This window comes from Nerophis ophidion, linkage group LG03 (genome assembly GCF_033978795.1).
Source record: "Nerophis ophidion isolate RoL-2023_Sa linkage group LG03, RoL_Noph_v1.0, whole genome shotgun sequence".
Lineage (NCBI taxonomy): Eukaryota > Metazoa > Chordata > Actinopteri > Syngnathiformes > Syngnathidae > Nerophis > Nerophis ophidion.
In genome coordinates, this window is record NC_084613.1 from 80,724,318 (window position 1) to 80,748,848 (window position 24,531).

The 24,531-nt window shown below is 39.8% G+C and overlaps 1 protein-coding gene across 2 annotated transcripts in view; it reads right to left on the reverse strand.

Moving 5' to 3' along the window:
- LOC133550107 (phospholipid phosphatase 2-like) overlaps positions 1-24,531 on the reverse strand; it is a 72,587-nt gene that overhangs the window by 42,578 nt on the left and 5,478 nt on the right. The window lies entirely within an intron of this gene.

Consider the following 24,531-nt stretch of genomic DNA (forward strand, 5'->3'; position numbering starts at 1 on the left):
CCTCCCGGATGGCAGAGCTTCTCACCCTATCTCTAAGGGAGAGACCCGCCACACGGCGGAGGAAACTCATTTCGGCCGCTTGTACCCGTGATCTCATCCTTTCGGTCATGACCCAAAGCTCATGACCATAGGTGAGGATGGGAACGTAGATCGACCGGTAAATTGAGAGCTTTGCCTTCCGGTTCAGCTCCTTCTTCACCACAACGGATCGATACAACGTCCGCATTACTGAAGACGCCGCACCGATCCGCCTGTCGATCTCACGATCCACTCTTCCCTCACTTGTGAACAAGACTCCTAGGTACTTGAACTCCTCCACTTGGGGCAGGGTCTCCTCCCCAACCCGGAGATGGCACTCCACCCTTTTCCGGGCGAGAACCATGGACTCGGACTTGGAGGTGCTGATTCTCATTCCGGTCGCTTCACACTCGGCTGCGAACCGATCCAGCGAGAGCTGAAGATCCCGGTCAGATGAAGCCATCAGGACCACATCATCTGCAAAAAGCAGAGACCTAATCCTGCGGTTACCAAACCGGATCCCCTCAACGCCTTGACTGCCCCTAGAAATTCTGTCCATAAAAGTTATGAACAGAATCGGTGACAAAGGACAGCCTTGGCGGAGTCCAACCCTCACTGGAAACGTGTCCGACTTACTGCCAGCAATGCGAACCAAGCTCTAACACTGATCATACAGGGAACGGACCGCCACAATAAGACAGTCCGATACCCCATACTCTCTGAGCACTCCCCACAGGACTTCCCAAGGGACACGGTCGAATGCCTTCTCCAAGTCCACAAAGCACATGTAGACTGGTTGGGCAAACTCCCATGCACCCTCAAGAACCCTGCCGAGAGTATAGAGCTGGTCCACAGTTCCACGACCAGGACGAAAACCACACTGTTCCTCCTATTCATCTAATATTTGTAAATGTAAATATTGAATGTATGCCACAATGGGGGACTATTAATTTTCTTTCCCCTATCTACTTTAAGTTTACACCAGACTCTACCCTCTCGTGCGGTCGCTAGCAACTAGCATGTAGGCTAGCTTTTACCAGCAGGAGTGACAGCGGGGACAGCCAATCACACGTAAGTTAGCATAAAACCGACAACCAATCAGGGAGCGATATTTAGGTTAGAAGCGGGACTTCTAGCAGAGACCGACATTTATCCCTTTCTGTGCCATAATCATTGACTAAACATTACGGGCAGCGCTTGTATTGATAGTGACTACACAGTAGCGGCTGGATATTGGTAGGGACGTGTCCCTAGCGTCCCTACCCAATTCTACGCCCTTGCCCAGCACTAAAACTGACTATTTCAATTTTTATAAATGTTTTCATTAATTTTAAGGAATGGCAGTTTTTGTATCATTACCCCAATCTTCAAAAAGCAGTTCCTTAGGAATGTTGTATGAACCAAGAATATCGAAATATTACAACTCTTCGTTATAAAGATTTTTGAAGAATAACTTAACAACCCAGTTATTGATATTAATTGTGCTCGTTTTTGACCCCGCTTGTGGAAGAGTGTAGTTATTGGCAGGTTGTGCATCCAAGGGTTAAGCACAACACTATTAGCCACCTTGGAATATTTCTCCAAAAATTGCCCCGTTTGCAATATTCCTGACATTTGTAAAGTAAACCATTCATCAATGACATGGACTTGTTATAGCACACTTCTGGATATACAGTGATACTTCAGAATAGAAGTTTCATTGGTTCTGTGATCTGTGACACAGTTTGCACCTACAAAAAAAATTAAGTATTGCCCATTGAAATTAATGGGCAACACTTAAAGGCCTACTGAAATTAGATGTTCTTATTTAAACGGGGATAGCGGGTCCATTCTATGTGTCATACTTGATCATTTCGCGATATTGCCATATTTTTACTGAAAGGATTTAGTAGAGAACATCGACGATAAAGTTTGCAACTTTTGGTCGCTAATAAAAAAAGCCTTGCCTTTACCGGAAGTAGCAAACGATGTGCGCTTGACGTCACTTGGTTGTAGAGCTCCTCACGTCCTCACATTGTTTATAATCATAGCCTCCAGCAGCAAGAGCTATTCGGACCAAGAAAGCAACAATTTCCCCATTAATTTGAGCGAGGATGAAAGATTCGTGGATGAGGAAAATTAGAGTGAAGGACTAGAGAAAAAAAAGGCGATTGCAGTGGGAGCGATTCAGATGTTATTAGACACATTTACTAGGATAATTCTAAAAAATCCTTTATCTGCCAATTGTGTTGCTAGTGTTTTAATGAGATTAAATAGTACCTGAAAGTCGGAGAGGTGTGGCCACGGGTGTGTTGACCGCAGTGTCTCTGAGGGAAGTCACGCAGCTGCAGCAGGACGGAAGCTCCGCTGATGTCTCCGTCAAGAGCCCACTTATTACCACAATTTTTTCACCGAAAACTGCCGGTTGACATGTGGTCGGGATCCACAGTAGAGCTTCACCTTTGGCAATTTTAAACAAGGAAACACCGACTGTGTTTGTGTGGCTAAAGGCTAAAAGCTTCCCACCTCCATCTTTCTACTTTGACTTCTCCATTATTCATTGAACAAATTGCAAAAGATTCAGCAACACAGATGTCCAGAATACTGTGTAATCATGCGATTAAAGCAGACTACTTATAGTTTGGATCGGGCTGGGAAATAATGTCTGCTACAACCCGAGACGTCAAACGCACGCGTCATCATATCGCAACGTTTTCAACACGACACTTCGCGGGAAATTTAAAATTGCAATTAAGAACACTAAAAAGGCCGTATTGGCATGTGTTGCAATGTTAATATTTCATCATTGATATATAAACTATCAGACTGTGTGGTCGGTAGTAGTGGGTTTCAGTAGGCCTTTAAAGTGTAGACTAAGATGACTAAGATGCCTCCTATCCAATCTGATGGAGCAGAAGAGGTGTTGCAAAGAGGAATGGGCAAAACTGCCCAAAGATAGGAGAGCCAAGCTTGTGGGATCCTACTCAAAAAACTTGAGGCTGTAATTGCTGCTAAAAGGTGCATCAATAAAGAATTGAGCAAAAACTGTAAATGGATGGATGGATGAAAACACTAAAGTACATGTGATTTTTTTTTTGTTTGTTTAAATATATTTTCAAAATAAAAAAAAAAAACATTTTCATTTTATCATTATGGGGTACTGTCTGCAGAATTTTGAGGACAAAATTGAATTTATTCCAAAGTGGAGGAGTTCAAGTACCTAGGAGTCTTGTTCACGAGTGGGGGAAGAGTGGATCGTGAGATCGACAAGCGGATCGGTGCGGCGTCTTCAGTAAAGCGAACGGTGTATCGATCCGTTGTGGTGAAGAAGGAGCTGAGCCGGAAGGCAAAGCTCTCAATTTACCGGTCGATCTACGTTCCCATCCTCACCTATGGTCATGAGCTTTGGGTCATGACCGAAAGGATAAGATCACGGGTACAAGCGGCCGAAATGAGTTTGGGTCTCTCCCTTAGCGATAGGGTGAGAAGCTCTGCCATCCGGGAGGAACTCAAAGTAAAGCCGCTGCTCCTCCACATGGAGAGGAGCCAGATGAGGTGGTTCGGGGATCTGGTCAGGATGCCACCCAAACGCCTCCCTAGGGAGGTGTTTAGGGCACGTCCAACCGGTAGTAGGCCACGGGTAAGACCCAGGACTAGTTGGGAAGACTATGTCTCCCGGCTGGCCTGGGAACGCCTCGGGATCCTCCGGGAAGAGCTAGACGAAGTGGCTGGGGAGAGGGAAGTCTGGGCTTCCCTGCTTAGGCTGCTACCCCCGCAACCCGACCTCGGAAAAGCGGAAGAAGATGGATGGATCTTCATAGTTTTTGTTTCTTGTTCCGCAATAAGAAATTCTGTGAATGATAGACAAAATTCCCCCAAAAAGTGCAGTTTTCCTTTAACCCTTGGATGCACAATCTAATACATATACTCTTCTATAAGTTGGATGGATGGATGGATGGAAAAAAAAGTGAAGCGCTGTAAATGCTTTACGTATGCCCTGTAAACTCAATAGTACATCCTTTTCAACATCTGCTGGTTTAGAGGTGGAGTTTTCTGAAAATGTTGGTTGCATTAAGAACTGTACTGTTTTTTCTACAATATATTGTCATTGTTTTTAACATCAGTCATCAGACCAGAGGGGAAGGGAAACAAAGAGAGGTCACACATATCACAGCAAACATGCTGTATCTCCACAAAGTTGCATTGTAACTGGAGCCCCAGGGGGAACCAAGTCCAACTTGGCTATCAGAGTGCAACTTCACTTGTGTGTGTGTTTGCAGAGGAGGTAACACATAATGACAGGATGGACGTTTGACTGCGGAGGGGAAGAGGGCAAAATAAAAACACGGATTGAGAGTTTAGGTCCAACTTGGACATTCAGCACATTCCAGCTGTATCTCTCCCTCACACACACACACACGCACACGCACACGCACACGCACCCCCCCCACACATATACAAACACACAAGTTATCATAATTTTTTGGGGTAAAATGGCCACTGCCCAGTTAGTTCATACACGTCTTTAAATCTCTGGATTGACGAATTAATGTGCTGATCATTCTTACTGGGGACCCTGGGGAAAAGAGTTAATATGGTTCAAGGGGACCAAACTTAAATAATTTTGCATAATTCACACAAATTTGTACGTGACTACTGAGGACCATTTAAAAAAAAAAGTTATAATTAAATATGGATCTCACGATCATTTAAAAAGGTTTCCCTTTAAGGCAGTGGTCCCCAACCTTTTTGTATCCGCGGACCGGTCAACGGTTAATAATTTGTCCCGCGGCCCAGGGGGGGAATCTTTTTTTTTTTTTTTTTCTTTGTCATGAAAAAGGGAGGTTTTTGTGGTTGGTGCACTAATTATAAGTGTATATTGTGTTTTTTATGTTGATTTAGTAAAAGTAAAAAAATATATATATATTTATTTTATTTTTTTAATAAAAATGAATAAAAAATTATTCTGCGGCCCTGTACCAATCGGGCTACGGCCCGGTACCAATCGGGCTACGGCCCGGTGGTTGGGGACCACTGCTTTAAGGGACCCTTTTTTTTTGTCCCCATACCGTCAGAGGCCCCCAAAAGGTGACCCTGTAAGGCAGTGGTCCCCAACCTTTTTGTATCCGCGGACCGGTCAACACTTAATAATTTGTCCCGTGGCGGGAATCTTTTTTTTTTTTTCCTTTGTCATGAAAAAGGGACGTTTTTGTCATGAAAAAGGGAGGTTTTTGTGGTTGGTGCACTAATTGTAAGTCTATATTGTGTTTTTTATGTTGATTTAATAAAAGAAAAAAAAAATATATTTTTTTTTATTTATTTTATTTATTTTTTTTAATAAAAATTAATAAAAAATTCTTCTGCGGCCCGGTACCAATCGGGCCACGGCCCGGTGGTTGGGGACCACTGCTTTAAAGGACCCTTTTTTTTTGTCCCCATACCGTCAGAGGTCCCCAAAAGGTGACTCTGTAAGGCAGGGGTCGGCAACCTTTGCCACTCAAAGAGCCATTTTGGTCCGTTTCACAAGATAAAGAAAACAGTGGGAGCCACAAAACTCTTTTGATATTTAAAATGAAATAACACTGCATACAGAGTTTTTTTTTACTTTGTTTGCTGTTTGTCTCCCCAGCTGTGGCTGATTGGCACCTGGCCACACCTGGTGTCAATCAGCCAGATACTATTTAAACCTGCCTTCTCCTCCAGTCAGTGCTGGATTATTGTCACCAGTACCTGTCAATGTCATTAATACTTATCGTTGTAGCTGTGTCTACTTCTGTTCACTCTGCTCATGTCATGGTTCCTTCGTGTCACAGTAAGTGTTTTTGTTTTTAGTCCACAGTTAGCCTTTGTGCTAGTTTTTGTTCATAGCCAAGTTTGTTCGCCGCCTGTTGGACGTCTTTTGGTTGTACACTATTGTTTGTTCTTGTTTTAGTGTTAAATGAAATCATGTTTACCTACACAATGCCTGCCGCCTTCTCTGCATCTTGGGGTTCGTCATCAACTCTATGTGACAATGACATTATGTTTTTTACGAGTATATGTAAACTTTTGACCACGACTGTATATAATCTATTGTGACATCGGCGTATATAAAAATATTGAAAAGCAGTACAATGTGGGACATTTCACTGAGCAACAAGACAGGCAGCCACACGTCGACGATGGGACCAGCTGACCACAAAACGGACCATCGAGGTGTTGACAGCGTGCAAATACATCTTGTGGTTAAAGAGGGTCGAAAAAGCTGAGAATGGTCATTATCATTCCTTGCTGTCAGTCAGCAGGTGCATACACGCACATGCAAGGTTCCACATAGTGTAAAGGACAACCCAAGTCTTAAGACTGCCTTTTTTAGTTTCCAAGCTATCTTTCAGACCACATTCTAACCTTTCAGAGACTTATATCTCACATTATCTCCTCACCTACGGCCTCCGTGAGAGATGAGGTGACACAAACATCTGGAAGACGTCAACTCTGACGGTTTCTAATGTCATCGCCGCAGATCAGGGCAAGCAGCGACAGGCTGATTTGTTCGCCGTACAATATATACACACCTGGTTGGAAGTTTTTCTGAGAGAGACTTTTAAGTGTCAGAGGCACGTCGATTCTTTTTTTTGGACAAAATAAAAATACATCCATCTATTCATCCATTTTCTACCGCTTGTCCCGTAATACAATTCAATAAAAATATAATTGTAATCGATCAAAGACTGACGCCACCTTTTGGCGTTGACACCGCCAACTTATGGATCATTATAGAGCAGGGGTCGGGAACCTTTTTGGCTGAGAGAGCCATGAAAGCCAAATATTTCAAAATGTATTTCCGTGAGAGCCATATCATATTTTTTAACACTAAATACAACTAAATGCGTGCATTTTTGAGTAAGACCAACATTTTTAGAGTATAATAAGTCTCTTATTATTTTTAATAACATTGTTATTCTGAAGCTAACCAATAATAGATAAATTGTCATGTCTGTTGATCATGTTTTTGTTTGGCCATGTGCTGTTTGTCCTTTGGACTTTTTAAGTTCCTGTTTTTTTCCACTCCCTTGTCTGGTTTCCTTGGTTACTCGTTTTGTCCACCTGTCTCTGGTGGACAAAATGCCCGCTCACCTGCTTCCCGAGCACTAATCAGAGGCAGTATTTAAGCTCGTCTTTGCCAGTCAGTCGCCCTGTGCTGACTTGTTTCATGCCTTGCCATAGTTTCGTGCTTCATGCCATGCCAAGTAAGTTTTGTTTGATTTATGTTCTTAGTCTGTTTATGCATTAGCTTTGTTTTTTAGCCCAAGTAGTCCGTCGAACGACCTCGCAGCAAGCTGCAACCCCCCCTCCCATTGTGACATAAAATACTTCTTACCATTAATGCGACTTCTTGAACAGATGCGGGTGGATGGATTTAAATGCATGAGAATTTTTTGTATTTTGAACGTTATTTTTAGCACTGTGATTACCAGCAAAATTATTCATAATTATCGCGTTAAGCAATGTCAGCTAAGATTTATCTGAGAGCCAGATGCAGTCATCAAAAGAGCCACATCTGGCTCTATAACCATAGGTTCCCTACCCCTGTTACAGAGGGTCACTCCAAGCAACATTTGTAAGTTTTACAATACAACTAAAACAATTCATACTTACTAAACTGTCCAATAAGTGAAATATGTAGGGGTGTTTCCATGCATATTTGTTTAGTTTTTTATTTGCGGTCGTAAAGTAATGAAGCAAGCATTGCTAGCATTAGCTAATATGTTAACAGGTTTATGAGTGTCTGTGTTAACACAAACTTACAATGGCATTCTTTGTGTATCGTTTCAGTCACACAAATTCCTCACTAAATTCACCAAAACGTCACTGTGGATTTATTGAGTCTGTTTAGCTGATTGGAGAACTAGCATCCGCAGCTAGTGGGTCCATGTTTTGTTTGATCAGCCGCTTTACAGGTAAGGCTAGATGATATGGCCTTTTTTAAATATTTCGATATTTTTAGCCCATGTCATGATACACGATATATATCTCAATATTTTTCCTTAGCCTTGAAATATGACTTCATGCATATAATCACACCAGTATGATGATTCTATGTGTCTAAATTAAAACATTATTGTTAATACTGCATTAATATATGCTCATTTTAAACTTTTATGCAGAGAGGGAAATCACAACTAAGCCAATTGACCAAAACTGTATTTATTAAATAGTTATTAAGCAGTGGCACAAACGTTCATGTCATTTCAAAACAGAAAGTCAGAGACATTTTAAAACAGGCTAAGAGTGCACTTTTGTGCATGATGTCACTAAGATGACATATCAAAAACAACATTAAATTAAAGAGCACTTTTTGTACAGAACGCCTCTACAATAGTTTAAAACAAATAAAGTGGATAATGTCACACAAGATATTTCAATAACTGTAAAATAAAAATTAGCTGCATAATAGGAAATCAAATAGTGTATGTCCTTCGCTATGTGGTAGGTTCCTGCGGACCTTATCTCCTTCTGTTGTTGACTATTTTTTTTCATACGATGTTGTGAAAGTGGTTGCTTTGGCATTTTGTGGGTGTGGCACCGAACGGAGATGTTGACATGCGGAGTTTCAAGCACTCTTCATTCTCTAGCGGGTGTCTTTTCAAATGATGCTACATATTAGCAGTAATGCTACTTTTTGTAGCAACGCTTTTGCCCCACACTTGACAAATTACGGTTGTCTGTTCGCCATATTCCTGTTTTTCTTGGGAATTAATTCTTCCTTCATTTGTCACCAGATTCGCACCTTCTTTCTCTCGTATTACCACTTGCACCGCTAACTTTTCCCCTGCCGCTACCTCTCTGCTCCGCGAGGGCGTATACGTATGTGACATATGTTAGAATGTGCGCTTTTTTTAAACCTCTGTGAGAAGCAGAAACAACATGCAACAAGCAGAAACAATATCACGATTTAGTCATTTTCTATATCCGCGATATATAGAGTATATTCGATATATCGCCCAGCCCTAGTTACAGACACCATTTAGAGACAATTAAGGTATGTAAATAGATATATACTAAATATTTCCGTGTAAATAACCAATTTCACAATGTCTACGTCTTATATTCTGGTGCAGGTAATATATGGAAAAACTTTTTTTTTCATCTAAAATTTTGTTGGTGCAGCTTATAATACCCGTGCGCTCTATAGTCAAGAAAATACAGTATCGTATTTTTCGGAGTATAAGTCGCACCTGCCGAAAATGCATAACAAAGGAGGAAAAAAAAACACATATAAGTCGCACTGGAGTATAATTCGCATTTTTTGGGGAAATGTATTTGATAAAACCCAACACCAAGAATAGACATTTGAAAGGCAATTTAAAATAAATAAAGAGTAGTGAACGACAGGCTAAATAAGTGTACGTTATATGATGCATAAATAACCAACTAAGAAGTGCACTGAGCCTAGTCTATAAAATCCGCTACACCTCCCTGATACCGAAGTACATGTCAAACTACTTCCTTAACGTAAATGACCGCCACAACACCAGGGGGAGCGTCACAAACCACGTCAAACCCAGATTCCGATCTAACAAAGGTCTAAACTCATTCTCTTTTTATGCCACATCAATGTGGAATGCACTCCCAACAGGTGTAAAAGTAAGTGCATCTCTTTCCACCTTCAAAACCGCTCTAAAACAACACCTCCTGGCAACTTCAACACTTTACTAATACCCTCCTCCATTCACATCCCATCTCCCCGGATTGTAAATAACCTAATGTAAATACTTGTTCTTATGCTATCTGAACTCACTATGTTCTCTGCTCGCTGGAAATATCCTAGTAAGTAAGACCTACACTGTTTCAATGTCCATTTCTCTGTTGATGCAATTGTTGATGACTGAAGTGCTGATAGATAGATAGATAGATAGATAGATAGATAGATAGATAGATAGATAGATAGATAGATAGATAGATAGATAGATAGATAGATAGATAGATAGATAGATAGATAGATAGATAGATAGATAGATAGATAGATAGATAGATAGATAGATAGATAGATAGATAGATAGATAGATAGATAGATAGATAGATAGATAGATAGATAGATAGATAGATAGATAGATAGATAGATAGATAGATAGATAGATAGATAGATAGATAGATAGATAGATGGATGGATGGATGGATGGATGGATGGATGGATGGATGGATGGATGGATGGATGGATGGATGGATGGATGGATGGATGGATGGATGGATGGATGGATGGATGGATGGATGGATGGATGGATGGATGGATGGATGGATGGATGGATGGATGGATGGATGGATGGATGGATGGATGGATGGATGGATGGATGGATGGATGGATGGATGGATGGATGGATGGATGGATGGATGGATGGATGGATGGATGGATGGATGGATGGATGGATGGATGGATGGATGGATGGATGGATGGATGGATGGATGGATGGATGGATGGATGGATGGATGGATGGATGGATGGATGGATGGATGGATGGATGGATGGATGGATGGATGGATGGATGGATGGATGGATGGATGGATGGATGGATGGATGGATGGATGGATGGATGGATGGATGGATGGATGGATGGATGGATGGATGGATGGATGGATGGATGGATGGATGGATGGATGGATGGATGGATGGATGGATGGATGGATGGATGGATGGATGGATGGATGGATGGATGGATGGATGGATGGATGGATGGATGGATGGATGGATGGATGGATGGATGGATGGATGGATGGATGGATGGATGGATAGATAGATAGATAGATAGATAGATAGATAGATAGATAGATAGATAGTACTTTATTTATTCCTTCAGGAGAGTTCCTTCAGGAAAATTAAAATTCCAGCAGCAGTGTACAGAGTTGAGATCAATTTAAATAAAAGTGAAAATTAAATAATGGGGGTTTAAATGGAAACAAAATAGAGAAATATTACAATAAGAATAAAAACTAAAAAGCAAAAATGGGAATAACAATATAACAGTAAAATAAGAATATAACAAGAGAAAGTAGGCAGTAGTGACCATGTTATGAAAACGTATTGCACTGTTATTGTTTTGCATCCCCTGTCATCCGAGTACCCCCTATCCCCCGTCCCAGAGAGGAGTTGTACAGTCTAATGGCGTGTGGGACAAAGTAGTTTTTGAGTCTTTTAGTCCTGCACTTGGGATGAAGCAGTCTAGCACTGAACAGGCTTTTCTGGCTACTGATTACTGATAACGCTATGCAGAGGGTGACTGGCATCATCCAGGATGCTCACTAGTTTATATCAACCAAAGCTCCTCATCCCACCCCCGGGATTGTAAATAATTCAATGTATATACTATGATGATTAACTTGTGTGATGACTGTATTATGCTGATAGTATACATTTGTACCATGAATTGATTAACGTGGACCCCCGACTTAAACAAGTTGAAAAACCTATTCGGGTGTTACCATTTAGTGGTCAATTGTACGGAATATGTACTGAACTGTACAATCTACTAATAAAAGTTTCAATCAATCAATCAATCAATCAATCAATCAGGTGCCTGGTATGTTAACGTAACATATTATGGTAAGAGTCATTCAAATAACTATAACATATAGAACATGTTATAAGTTTACCAAAAAATCTGTCACTCCTAATTGCTAAATCCCATGAAATCGTATACGTCTAGTCTCTTACCTGAAAGAGCTAAATAATATTATTTGATATTTTACGGTAATGTGTTAGTAATTTCACACATAAGTCGCTCCTGAGTATACAGTAAGTCGCACCCCCGGCTAAACTATGAAAAAAACTGCGACTTATAGTCCGAAAAATACGGTACTTGTTTTAATTTTCTGTTAATATTGGCCTACTTTCTTTCCATTTACACTTCTTAAAGTTTACTAAGCACTTATTTCTTGGTGCGGTTTTAAAATAGCTTTGTGGTTAGTTTAGCGTTAGCATACCTTCTTCTGGCTGGCTCTCGGGGAGTAACATGTTTAGCCTCATCCTTCAGTGATACTCATGGAACTACAAAAAAAAAAGTCAGCCCGAGGGTTTCAGAAGGCATTAACAGACAATGGCCATCAGGCATTTTTTTTACGAAAATCGGCGGATGCTGATCAGTGGCCGCTCGATCAGCACATCCCTTAAGATGTATTTTGTATTACCACAGAACGGGGTAACACAAGCAACATTATGCAACACATAACAGCAGGGAAGTATTTTCTCAGCACCAGCCTTTTGAGACTTAAGCAAGATCTAAATTGTTATGGTTTCATCTATTTCCACACGCGTATGAGAAGTCCGAGACCACGTGCTTTACCGCTAATGTGACTGTTGGTCATATGCTGTGTACACTTGGAGGACAGTTGTGGTCATTTCAGCTGGTTTAGCTATGTGGGATTGTGGTAGAGGAAGGTAATGCCACATGCTAATAACAGACATGTCACTACTAGCAGGAGCTCTCAGATAACTATAACTTTCCACTGCTATTTCCTGGTGTTGGTAATGTTTTAATGTGTTTAAATGACATTAAAAATTATGTAGTGGAAAATGTCTGTCCTAGGGTTACCTCCAAACTGAATGCTTTGGGGACATGACATAAGGGGTCAAGTCACCCTGACCAAATGCTAGTTCTATTGTGGGGTGAAATTTGAACATTGTACAGTTACATAAGTTGTTATGCTACAAATCAGGCCATCATGGAGTGTATAAATAAGAAAAGAAGACCAAGCCTGGGGTGCGCTCTTTTTAAATCCTTTCATGAGGGTGCACCTTCTTTCGTCTCTTGAGACACTGTCTGTAATTCATATCGATTCAATCCAACTTTGTACCATCTGATTATGAGTAAATAAACTCCTGTAACAAATTCTCTATCGTTCCTGTTTAAGATTCGGGCTTTTCCACCACAATTACCTGACAAAAAAAGATTGCCATTTGTGGAGGACTACTCTGACTATTATATTCAAACTATTATTTTTAATTGCTTCTTTACATGTCAACACATTTAAATAGTAATGTTTGACACTTAAATGATTCCCGGGCGTGGCTACCACTGCTGCCTACTGCTCCCCTCACCTCCCAGGGGGTGATCAAGGGTGATGGGCCAAAGGGAGAGAATAATTTCACCACACCTGGTGTGTAGTAGCATTTAAGTCTCACCTTAAAACTCATTTGTATACTCTAGCCTTTAAATAGACTCCCTTTTTAGACCATTTGATCTGCCGTTTCTTTTCTTTTTCTCCTATGTCCCACTTTCCCTTGTGGAGGGGGTCCAGTCCGATCCGGTGGCCATGTACTGCTTCCCTGTGTATTGGCTGGGGACATCTCTGCGCTGCTGATCCACCTCCGCTTGGGATGGTTTCCTGCTGGCTCCGCTGTGAACGGGACTCTCGCTGCTGTGTTGGATCCGCTTTGGACTGGACTCTCGCGACTGTGTTGGATCCATTATGGATTGAACTTTCACAGTATCATGTTAGACCCGCTCGACATCCATTGCTTTCGTCCTCTCCAAGGTTCTCATAGTCATCATTGTCACCGACGTCCCACTGGGTGTGATTCTTCCTTGCCCTTATGTGGGCCTACCGAGGATGTCGTAGTAGTTTGTGTTGTGGTTTGTGCATCCCTTTGAGACACTAGTGATTTAGGGCTATATAAGTAAACATTGATTGATTGATTGATAGTGTGTGTGTGACAATCACTGGTACTTTAACTTTTTAAATAAAGGGATATATACATTCATTATTACTTTTAAATAAAACATATTACCATCCAACCATCCATTTTCTACCGCTTATTCCCCTTTGGGGTCACGGGGGGCGCTGGTGCCTATTTCAGCTACATTCGGGCCAACACAGATAGACAACATTCACACTCACATTCACACACTAGGGCCAATTTAGTGTTGCCAATCAACCTATCCCCAGGTGCATGTCTTTGGAGGTGGGAGGAAGCCGGAGTACCCGGAGGGAACCTACGCATTCACGGGGAGGACATGCAAACTCCACACAGAAAGATCCCGAGCCCGGGATTGAACCATGACTACTCAGGACCTTCGTATTGCGAGGCAGACGCACTAACCCCTCTGCCACAGTAAAGCCCTAAAACATATTTAAATAAACATTTAAATGAATAAATAATTTAGTTGGTTATTTTCCCCTTGCAGTGCAAGGATGCGAAGCGCCGCTTATTCCGTCTCAACAAGTATGTACTGTGTTTTGGACAACTATTCCTAATATAAAATTAGGGCTGTCCAGTGAATAATTGTTTTAATCAGATTAGTCACACTCTTGAACTGTGATTAATCATGATTATTAAACAGGTTATTATTTGCTTGCATAAATAACATTTGCTGTGGAAAATACCCCGATATTTGGATACAAACGCAATTTGGTAGTCAGAACGTCATACAGGAATGTTTTTTAAATGTTTTACTGAATTGCAAGTCATTCATTTACTCAAAATTGGTGATAAGAAGTATAGTAAGAATCAGAGTTAAAGTATCAATGATTGTCACACACACACTCTGTGTGGCGAAATTACTCCCTGCATTTGACCCATCACTCTTGATCACCCCCTGGGAATGGTGAGGGGAGCAGTGGGCAGCGGTGGTGCGCCCGGGAATCATTTTTGGTGATTAATTAAGTGCACATTTTGAAAGTTTCTGCAATAATATTGCAAACCAGGGACAGATGTACAGTATATTTATAGACAATGTAATAAAGACACCCATAAACAAGTTTACATAATGCATAATTTACATCTGCATTTACACTTCCTTAGTTTAACCAGTTGTTTAAACCAGTGGTTCTCAACCTTTTTTCAGTGATGTACCCCCTGTGAACATTTTTTTAAATTCAAGTACCCCCTAATCAAAGCAAAGCATTTTTGGTTGAAAAAAAAAGCGATAAAGAAGTAATATACAGCACTATGTCATCAGTTTCTGATTTATTAAATTGTATAACAGTGCAAAATATTGCTCATTTGTAGTGGCCTTTCTTCAACTATTTGGAAAAAAATATATAAAAATAACTAAAAACTTTTAGAAAAATAAACGAGTGATTCAATTATAAATAAAGATTTCTACACATAGAAGTAATCATCAACTTAAAGTGCCCTCTTTGAGGATTGTAATAGAGATCCATCTGAATTCATGAACTTCATTCTAAACATTTCTTCACAAAAAAATAAATCTTTAACATCAATATTTATGGAACATGTCCAGAAAAAAATCTAGCTGTCAACACTGAATATTGCATTGTTGCATTTCTTTTCATAGTTTATAAACTTACACTCATATTTTGTTGAAGTATTATTCAATAAATATATTTATAAATTATTTTTCAATTGTTGCTATTTTTAGACTATTTTTGAAAAATCTCACGTACGCCTTGGCATACTTTCAAGAACCCCCGGGGGTACGTGTACCCCCGTTTGAGAACCACTGGTTTAAACAAATAGACTTAGACAAACTTTAATGATCCACAAGGGAAATTGTTCCACATAGTAGATCAGTTACAAATGATGGAAAAGATGGAAAGGACAATGCAGGTATAGAATAGACTAAAAGTAATCCAAAATACAACATATATACGTAATATTTACATAATATATGTACAGTATAGGATATATACTGATATATTCTATGTCCATATCATATATACAATATATAACAATTACCATGTACATTATTACAGAATATGTAACAGCAGCAGCACAAAATACAGAGTAAATCCAGTAGATAATAGACATTATAAACAAAGAGAAGTACCGTATTTTTTGGACAATAAGTTGCAGTTTTTTTCATAGTTTGGCTGGGGGTGTGACATATACTCCGGAGCGACTAATGTGTGAAATGATTACCGTATTTACATTTACATTACCGTAAAATATCAAATAATATTATTTATCTCATTCGCGGAAGAGACGAAGAAAATGTCAGCAATTGTCACACACACGTCAACCAATAAGAATTTGGCGGGGGAGGGTCATGGCAGAAGTGCATTCTGGGTCGTGGAATGCTAACTGCTACATGCTATATGCTACTGCCGTAGCTATTAAAATGGATCATTTCATCATTGGCGGTAATTTATAAAAACTGGGAAGGGCTGAACAAAAATGGCACCGAAAAGGAAATCATTAATAGCAGATTACAAGCTGGACATAGTGAAATATGCAGCAGAAAACGACAAGAGGAAGCGGCGCATACCTTTGGAGTTGGCAGAGTTGTTTAGAAGCGACATCGAGGAAGAAGATTTCATAGGATTTATCGATTAGGAGTGACAGATTGTTTGGTAAACGTATAGCATGTTCTATAAGTTATTGTTATTTGAATGACTCTTACCATAATATGTTACGTTAACATACCAGGCACCTTCTCAGTTGGTTATTTATGCATCATATAACGTACACTTATTCAGCCTGTTCACTATTCTTTATGTATTTTAAATTGCCTTTCAAATGTCTATTCTTGGTGTTGGATTTTATCAAATAAATTTCCCGCAAAAATGCGAGTTATACTCCAGTGCGACCTAAATATGTTTTTTTCCTTCTTTATTATGCATTTTCGGCCGGTGCAACGTATATTCCAGAGCGATACGGTAAATAAAATTTGATCTCTCGCCAAAGCCGCAGATACTCGCTGTTCCTCTTGCCTAAACGCCGCACTGAGGCGAGGTCCACACGAATAGTTAAAAAAAAACTATCTGTCAACACACAGAGGCTGTCAGGCACAATTTGTCCAATCAGAAGCCTGAAAAAGCAGCCATAGCTGACTTGGTGGCATTAAATCTGGGTTAGTATGATGTTTATTTTGGTATACCAGACTTACAATGGCATGTACATTGTTTTTAAAACCAGTCTGCACTTGCACAGAGCCCTGAGAACATGAAGAACACTCGTGGAATTATAACATATAGAATCAGCAACACGGTGATACATTACATGTGCAGTGAAGTGTGCATTATTTCTAAAAACAGCACACACTAACAAGGAGCCAAGGAAACTTCTTGAATAGTTAATTACCTGCGTGTGCCTCTTGTGGAATTACAGTTAATCATCAATATATCAAAAAATTAATCAATGATTATTTATACTTGCTGACCTACTGCCCTCGGTACGTATAAAATACTACACGGTCTAGCTCCATCCTATCTTGCCGATTGTATTGTACCATATGTCCCGGCAAGAAATCTGCGTTCAAAGGACTCCGGCTTATTAGTGATTCCCAAAGCCCAAAAAAAGTCTGCGGGCTATAGAGCGTTTTCCGTTCGGGCTCCAGTACTCTGGAATTCGAGATGCCACCTCAGTAGAAGCATTTAAGTCTCACCTTAAAACTCATTTGTATACTCTAGCCTTTAAATAGACTCCCTTTTTAGACCAGTTGATCTGCCGTTTCTTTTCTTTTTCTTCTATGTCCCACTCTCCCTTGTGGAGGGGGTCCGGTCCGATCCGGTGGCCATGTACTGCTCGCCTGTGCATCGGCTGGGGACATCTCTGCGCTGCTGATCCGCCTCCGCTTGGGATGGTTTCCTGCTGGCTCCGCTGTGAACGGAACTCTCGCTGCTGTGTTGGATCCGCTTTGGACTGGACTCTCGCGACTGTGTTGGATCCATTGTGGATTGAACTTTCACAGTATCATGTTAGACCCGCTCGACATCCATTGCTTTCCTCCTCTCCAAGGTTCTCATAGTCATCATTGTCACCGACGTCCCACTGGGTCATTATTGTCACCGATGTCCCACTGGGTGTGAGTTTTCCTTGCCCTTATGTGGGCCTACCGAGGATGTCGTGGTGGTCTGTGCAGCCCTTTGAGACACTAGTGATTTAGGGCTATATAAGTAAACATTGATTGATTGATTGATATAGTCCTAAATCACAAGTGTCTCAAAGGGCTGCACAAACCACAACGACATCCTCGGTAGAGCCCACATAAGGGCAAGGAAAAACTCACCCCAGTGGGACGTCGACAATGATGACTATGAGAAATAGTAATCCGAAAATAATCCGAAAAATACGGTAGATAACATAGGTGTCAGGTAATAGACAGACATCATCTACAGTATTGCTGTATGGCGAGTGATAATACAGTTGGATGGCGTACGGAATGAAGGAGTTCTTGAATCGAACATTTTGGGAACGAAACCGAAGGAGCCTGTTGGAGAATAAACTCCAGCTGTCACTCAATTGCCATAATAATCCATTTTTCATTGTGTGTGGCACAGTTGGACCGGATTTGACATGGAGCGCAATTATTGTAAAGTGTGTGTGTGAGAGAAGGTGCCTTGACGAGAAGCCAGTGTGTTGATGAGAAGTGAGAAGTTGTCAATAAAGAATGTGCCTCTCAATTCCCCAATCACAAAACCTCGGTTACACTAACATGCTTCTTTACTTTTTCAGAGAAAGGCGCTGACCTCTTTTTTTTGTACAAACTACATCTTGTTTGTAGGATGTTAGTTGGCGGCATGAAGGACATCTTGCAGCACTTGGTCTTCACAGAAAGGCATTTTTTAATTTATCCGTGGTAAACGCTGATCAACACAGCCAGCATAGTTTGTTGTCCTCTGTTTGCTGTCTATGTAGCATTCATGCCATTCTCACGTTTGTTTTGCTTTAGGATGCTATTCTAAACTTGATGTGCCCCGATGATAAGAATGTTTATTGCTGCAAAACTAACTACATACCTCAGTTTTATCCAAAGTTTCGTCTGAGTTTGTTTTGAAGGACGCAGAGTATGGAGCCAGAACACTGCCAGTAAGATTTGGCATCTAAATAAATGATTGACATTGTACAAGAAGTTGTATTGGCACCGAAACAAGTTTTGGCAACAAATAATTACAAACATTGATAATATACAATATTTCTGGTGGTTGTTTTAAATTCATATTTTGTACACTTTTATTGTTTTTGTGTGTTTCAAATGGTTTTTATGATCGCATCTCTATTACACGATTTTGTTTCCTTTTTTTATCGGTTTAGCTTCTTTTTTTTAATGGTATCATAATAATGGCAGCGTTTTAGCACGAAGGACGGGCACCTGTGGGCGGGGCTTAACAAGTTCACTAGACTATAAAAACACAGAAAAAGAAGAAAGGAGGACCGATGGCAACTAAATCAAGTGTAAAAGTTATATGATAATTGTGTCAACCTAGACCAGTGGTGTCCAAAGTGCGGCCCGCAGGTAATTTTTTAACGGCCCCACGGCCCAGTTGAAAAATACGATTGGAAAAAAAAACATTAAAACATAAAAAGTGTAATGAAAAAGCAAATAAGTGAAATGTAACAAGAAAATATTGCAATGTTTACTCTAATAACACAAAGCTGCCATGCAGGCTGTTTCTTTCATTAAAACATAATAATGAATCAAATCTATTCCATTATGAATTATTGACCAATTCAAGGCTCCAAAAAAGTCACATTAAATATTCCACTTTGAGATATTTTTGGGGGGGGGGGAATTTTACATGTTTTGTGTTTCCCATATACCAGGGGTAGGGAACCTGCGGCTCTAGAGCCAGATGTGGCTCTTTTGATGACTGCATCTGGCTCTCAGATAAATCTTAGCTGACATTGCTTAATATGATAATTAATAAATGATTCCGCTGGTAATCACAGGGTTAAAAATAACGTTCGAAATTAAAAACATTCTCATGCATTTTATTCCATCAATCCAAGAAGTCGCATTAATGGTAAGAAGTATTTCATTTATTATTTGTTAGCTTCAGAATAACAATGTTATTGAAAAAGAATAAGAGACTTATTATACTCTAAAAATGTTAGTCTAACTTAAAAATGCGCACATTTAGTTGTATTCAGTGTTAAAAAATATTGGTAACACTTTAGTATGGGGAACATATTGTAAGTAACAAAGACTTAATTAAGAGTTATTTGGACACTAGGGGACCATATAAGGGTTAGGGTTACTAATAAGCAATAATTCTGAGGTTATAAGGGAAGACTCCTAGTTAATGGCTTACTGGTTGTAAAGTAAGGCCATGCAGAAAAAGGCATTAATAAGTACTTAAAAATGACTAATTAAGAGCCAATATGTTACGAATTTGCATGTTAATAAGCAACTAATTCATGGTGAATATGTTCCCCATATCAAAGTATTAGCAAAATATAATATGGCTCTCACGGAAATACGTTTTTAAAATATTTGGCTTTCATGGCTCTCTCAGCCAAAAAGGTTCCCGACCCCTGCCATATACAAACAACAATACAACGTATAATTGACGGATACATCTAAGGGTGATATCGAGATTATTGTGTTAAAAGTAAACAGTAAAAAATATATATATATAATTTATGTTTTTAAACACTTCAATGAGAAGGCCCCTTTTTGATCCCAATAATTTTAATTATTGTTTTTAAGTGTCCATCCATCCATCCATTTTCTACCGCTTATTCCCTTTCGGGGTCGCAGGGGGCGCTGGCGCCTATCTCAGCTACAATCGGGCGGAAGGCGGGGTACACCCTGGACAAGTCGCCACATCATCGCAGGGCCAACACAGATAGACAGACAACATTCACACTCACATTCACACACTAGGGCCAATTTAGTGTTGCCAATCAACCTATCCCCAGGCGCATGTCTTTGGAAGTGGGAGGAAGCCGGAGTACCCGGAGGGAACCCACGCATTCACGGGGAGAACATGCAAACTCCACACAGAAAGATCCCAAGCCATTGCTCAAAAATAAAAAAATAAAAAATCAATGGTGTTATGAGTAATTGACCTTTTTAAGGCTCCAATTCGTATATAAACTCAAATATTCCACTGAAAAATTGTATTGGGTGAAAATATTGCATATTTTGTGGGTTTTTTTCCATAAAAACAGGGTTTTCTTTGACAAAAAGAGCATACAACTTAAATCTTTAAAAATGATATATTGACAGAATGACCTAATTTTGATCTTCAGATTTAAAACTTGAAAAATAATACAAATAATAATGCTGAATAATGACACATTTTTTTAATCTTTTTGACCAAAATCCTATGGGGACTGAGTGGAGGCCTAAATGTATATTTTTTTTATACATATATTGTATTGGTTTTTAAAATCAAAAAAATATCAAAATGGCCCCCGCTTGCTTTGATTTTTCACTGTGCGGCCCTCAGTGGAAAAGGTTTGGACACCCCTGACCTAGACAGAGGTTGAGGATGTAATATAAGCAGTACAGAAATGTATTTTATCTTTTTAAACTATCCGTGTTTGTCTCGATATAGCCGTGATATTTGGCAAAACTCCGAAATAGAGCAATACTTTGTTACATTTCCACGAGGGGAGAAAAGAGCGACTTTAAAATGAAAGTGTAGGGGGACGGCGTGGTGAAGATGGCCGAGTGGCCGTGCCAGCAATCTGAGGGTTCCTGGTTCAATCCCCACCTTCTACCAGCCAAGTCACACCCTTGCTCCTGATGAGTCCTGGTTACCGCCTTGCATGGCAGCTCCCGCCATCAGTGTGTGAATGGGTGAATGTGGAAATAGTGTCAAACAGTACCGTACTTTTTGGAGTATAATTTGCTCTGGAGTATAAGTCGCACCGGCCGAAAATGCATAATAAAGAAGGAAAAAAACATATATAAATCGCACTGAGTATAAGTCGCATTTTTTGGAGAAATTTATTTGATGAAACTCAACACCAAGAATAGACATTTGAAAGGCAATTTAAAATAAATAAAGAATAGTGGACAACAGGCTGAATAAGTGTACGTTATATGACATGTTATGTTATGTTAACGTAACATATTATGGTAAGAGTCATTCAAATAACTATAACATATAGAACATGCTATATGTTTACCAAACAATCTGTCACTCCTAATTGCTAAATCTGATGAAATCTTATATATTTAGTCCCTTACGTGAATGAACTAAATAATATTATTTGATATTATACGGTAATGTGTTAATAATTTCACACATAAGTCGCTCCCGAGTATAAGTCGCACCCCCGGCCAAACTATGAAAAAAACTGCGACTAATAGTCCGAAAAATACTGTACAACCCATTTACCATTTGCCATAAAATGTAAGTATAGTCAATTTGTGTTAAAATACGAGATTTTGATTATCGTAATGTTGAGCGACCTCCGGAGGTTCATCCTCAAGTATTGTTTTGACTTGACTTGTATAAACAATGTGCTGAAACTACTGCTATTGTGATTAATTTTTTGCTTTGCTTTGCTCAACAGTAAGTCTTGCTGTTGTCCAGCATTCTGTTTTTCTTTACTTTGTAGCCAGTTCAGTTGTAGTTTTGTTCTGCATAGTCTACCCTAAGCGTCAATGCCTTTTCCTAGGGGCACTCACCTTTTGTTTATTTTTGGTTTAAGCATTAGACTTCTTTTTTACCTGCACGCTGCCTTCCGCTGTTTCCGACATCTACAAAGCTGCCACCTACTGATATGGAAGAGTATGACAAGGTTACTCTGCCGAGCCTTAGACTAGTGCTTTTCAACCTTTTTTGTGCCAAGGCACATTTTTTGCGTTGAAAAAATCCGATGGCACACTACTAACAGAAATTATTAAAAAACAAAACTCAGTTGACAGTAAAAAGTCGTTGTTGCAATTGTTGGATATGACTTTAAACCGTAACCAAGCATGCATCAATATAGTTCTTGTCTAAAAGTAGGTGTACCGTCACCACCTGTCACATCACACCGTGACTTATTTGGAGTTGTGTAGTGTTTTACTTCTTGTCTTGCTTTCCAATTTTAATAGTTATTTCTTTTTATTTTTGGGTATTTTCCTGTAGCAGTTTAATGTCTTCCTTTAAGCGATATTTTCCAGCATCTACTTTGTTTTTATCAATCAAGAATATTTCAGAGGTTTTTATCCTTCTTTGTGGGCACATTGTTGATTGTCATGTCATGTTCGGATGTACATTGTGGATGCCGTCTTTGCTCTACAGTAAGTCCTTGCTGTCGTCCAGCATTCTGTTTTTCTTTACTTTGTAGCCAGTTCAGTCTTAGTTTTGTTCTGCATAGCCTTCCCTAAGCTTCAATGCCTTTTCTTAGGGGCACTCACCTTTTGTTTATTTTTGATTTAAGTATTAGACTCCTTTTTTACCTTCACACTACCTCCCGCTGTTTCCGACATCTACAAAGCTGCCACCTATTGAAGAGTATGACACGGTCACTCTGCCGAACTCTAGACCAGTGGTTCTCAACCTTTTTTCAGTGATGTACCCCCTGGGAACATTTTTGTAATTCAAGTACCCCGTAATCAGAGCAAAGCATTTTTGGTTGAAAAAAAGAGATAAAGAAGTAAAATACATCACTATGTCATCAGTTTCTGATTTATTATATTGTATAACAGTGCAAAATATTGCTCATTTGTAGTGGTTTAACTTGAACTATTTGGAAAAAAAGATATAAATATAACTAAAAACTTGTTGAAAAATAAACAAGTGATTCAATTATAAATAAAGATTTCTACACATAGAAGTAATCATCAACTTAAAGTGCCCTCTTTGGGGATTGTAATAGAGATCCATCTGGATTCATCAACTTCATTCTAAACATTTGTTCACAAAAAAAGAAATCTTTAATATCAATATTTATGGATCATGTCCACAAAAAAATCTAGCTGTCAACACTGAATATTGCATTGTTGCATTTCTTTTCACAGTTTATGAACTTACATTCATATTTTGTTGAGGTATTATTCAATAATACTGCGTTCAAAGGACTCCGGCTTATTAGTGATTCCCAAAGCCCAAAAAAAGTCTGCGGGCTGTAGAGCTTTTTCATTTCGGGCTCCAGTACTCTGGAATGCCCTCCCAGTAACAGTTCGAGATGCCACCTCAGTAGAAGCATTTAAGTCTCACCTTAAAACTCATTTGTATACTCTAGCCTTTAAATAGACTCCCTTTTTAGACCAGTTGATCTGCCGTTTCTTTTCTTTTTCTTCTATGTCCCACTCTCCTTTGTGGAGGGAGTCCGGTCCGATCCGGTGGCCATGTACTGCTCGCCTGTGTATCGGCTGGGGACATCTTTGCGCTGCTGATCCGCCTCCGCTTGGGATGGTTTCCTGCTGGCTCCGCTGTGAACGGGACTCTCGCTGCTGTGTTGGCTCCGCTTTGGACTGGACTCTCGCGACTGTGTTGGATCCATTATGGATTGAACTTTCACAGTATCATGTTAGACCCGCTCGACATCCATTGCTTTCCTCCTCTCCAAGGTTCTCATAGTCATCATTGTCACCGACGTCCCACTGGGTCATTATTGTCACCGATGTCCCACTGGGTGTGAGTTTTCCTTGCCCTTATGTGGGCCTACCGAGGATGTCGTAGTGGTTTGTGCAGCTCTTTGAGACACTAGTGATTTAGGGCTATATAAGTAAACATTGATTGATTGATTGATTGAATAAATATGTTTATAAAGGATTTTCATATTGTTGCTATATTTAGAATATTTTTTAAAAATCTCACGTACCCCTTGGCATACCTTCAAGTACCCCCATTTGAGAACCACTGCTCTAGACAGCACCGACCACTCAACAACAACACACCATTTTCAGACTATATTTACTGGTTTGCAAA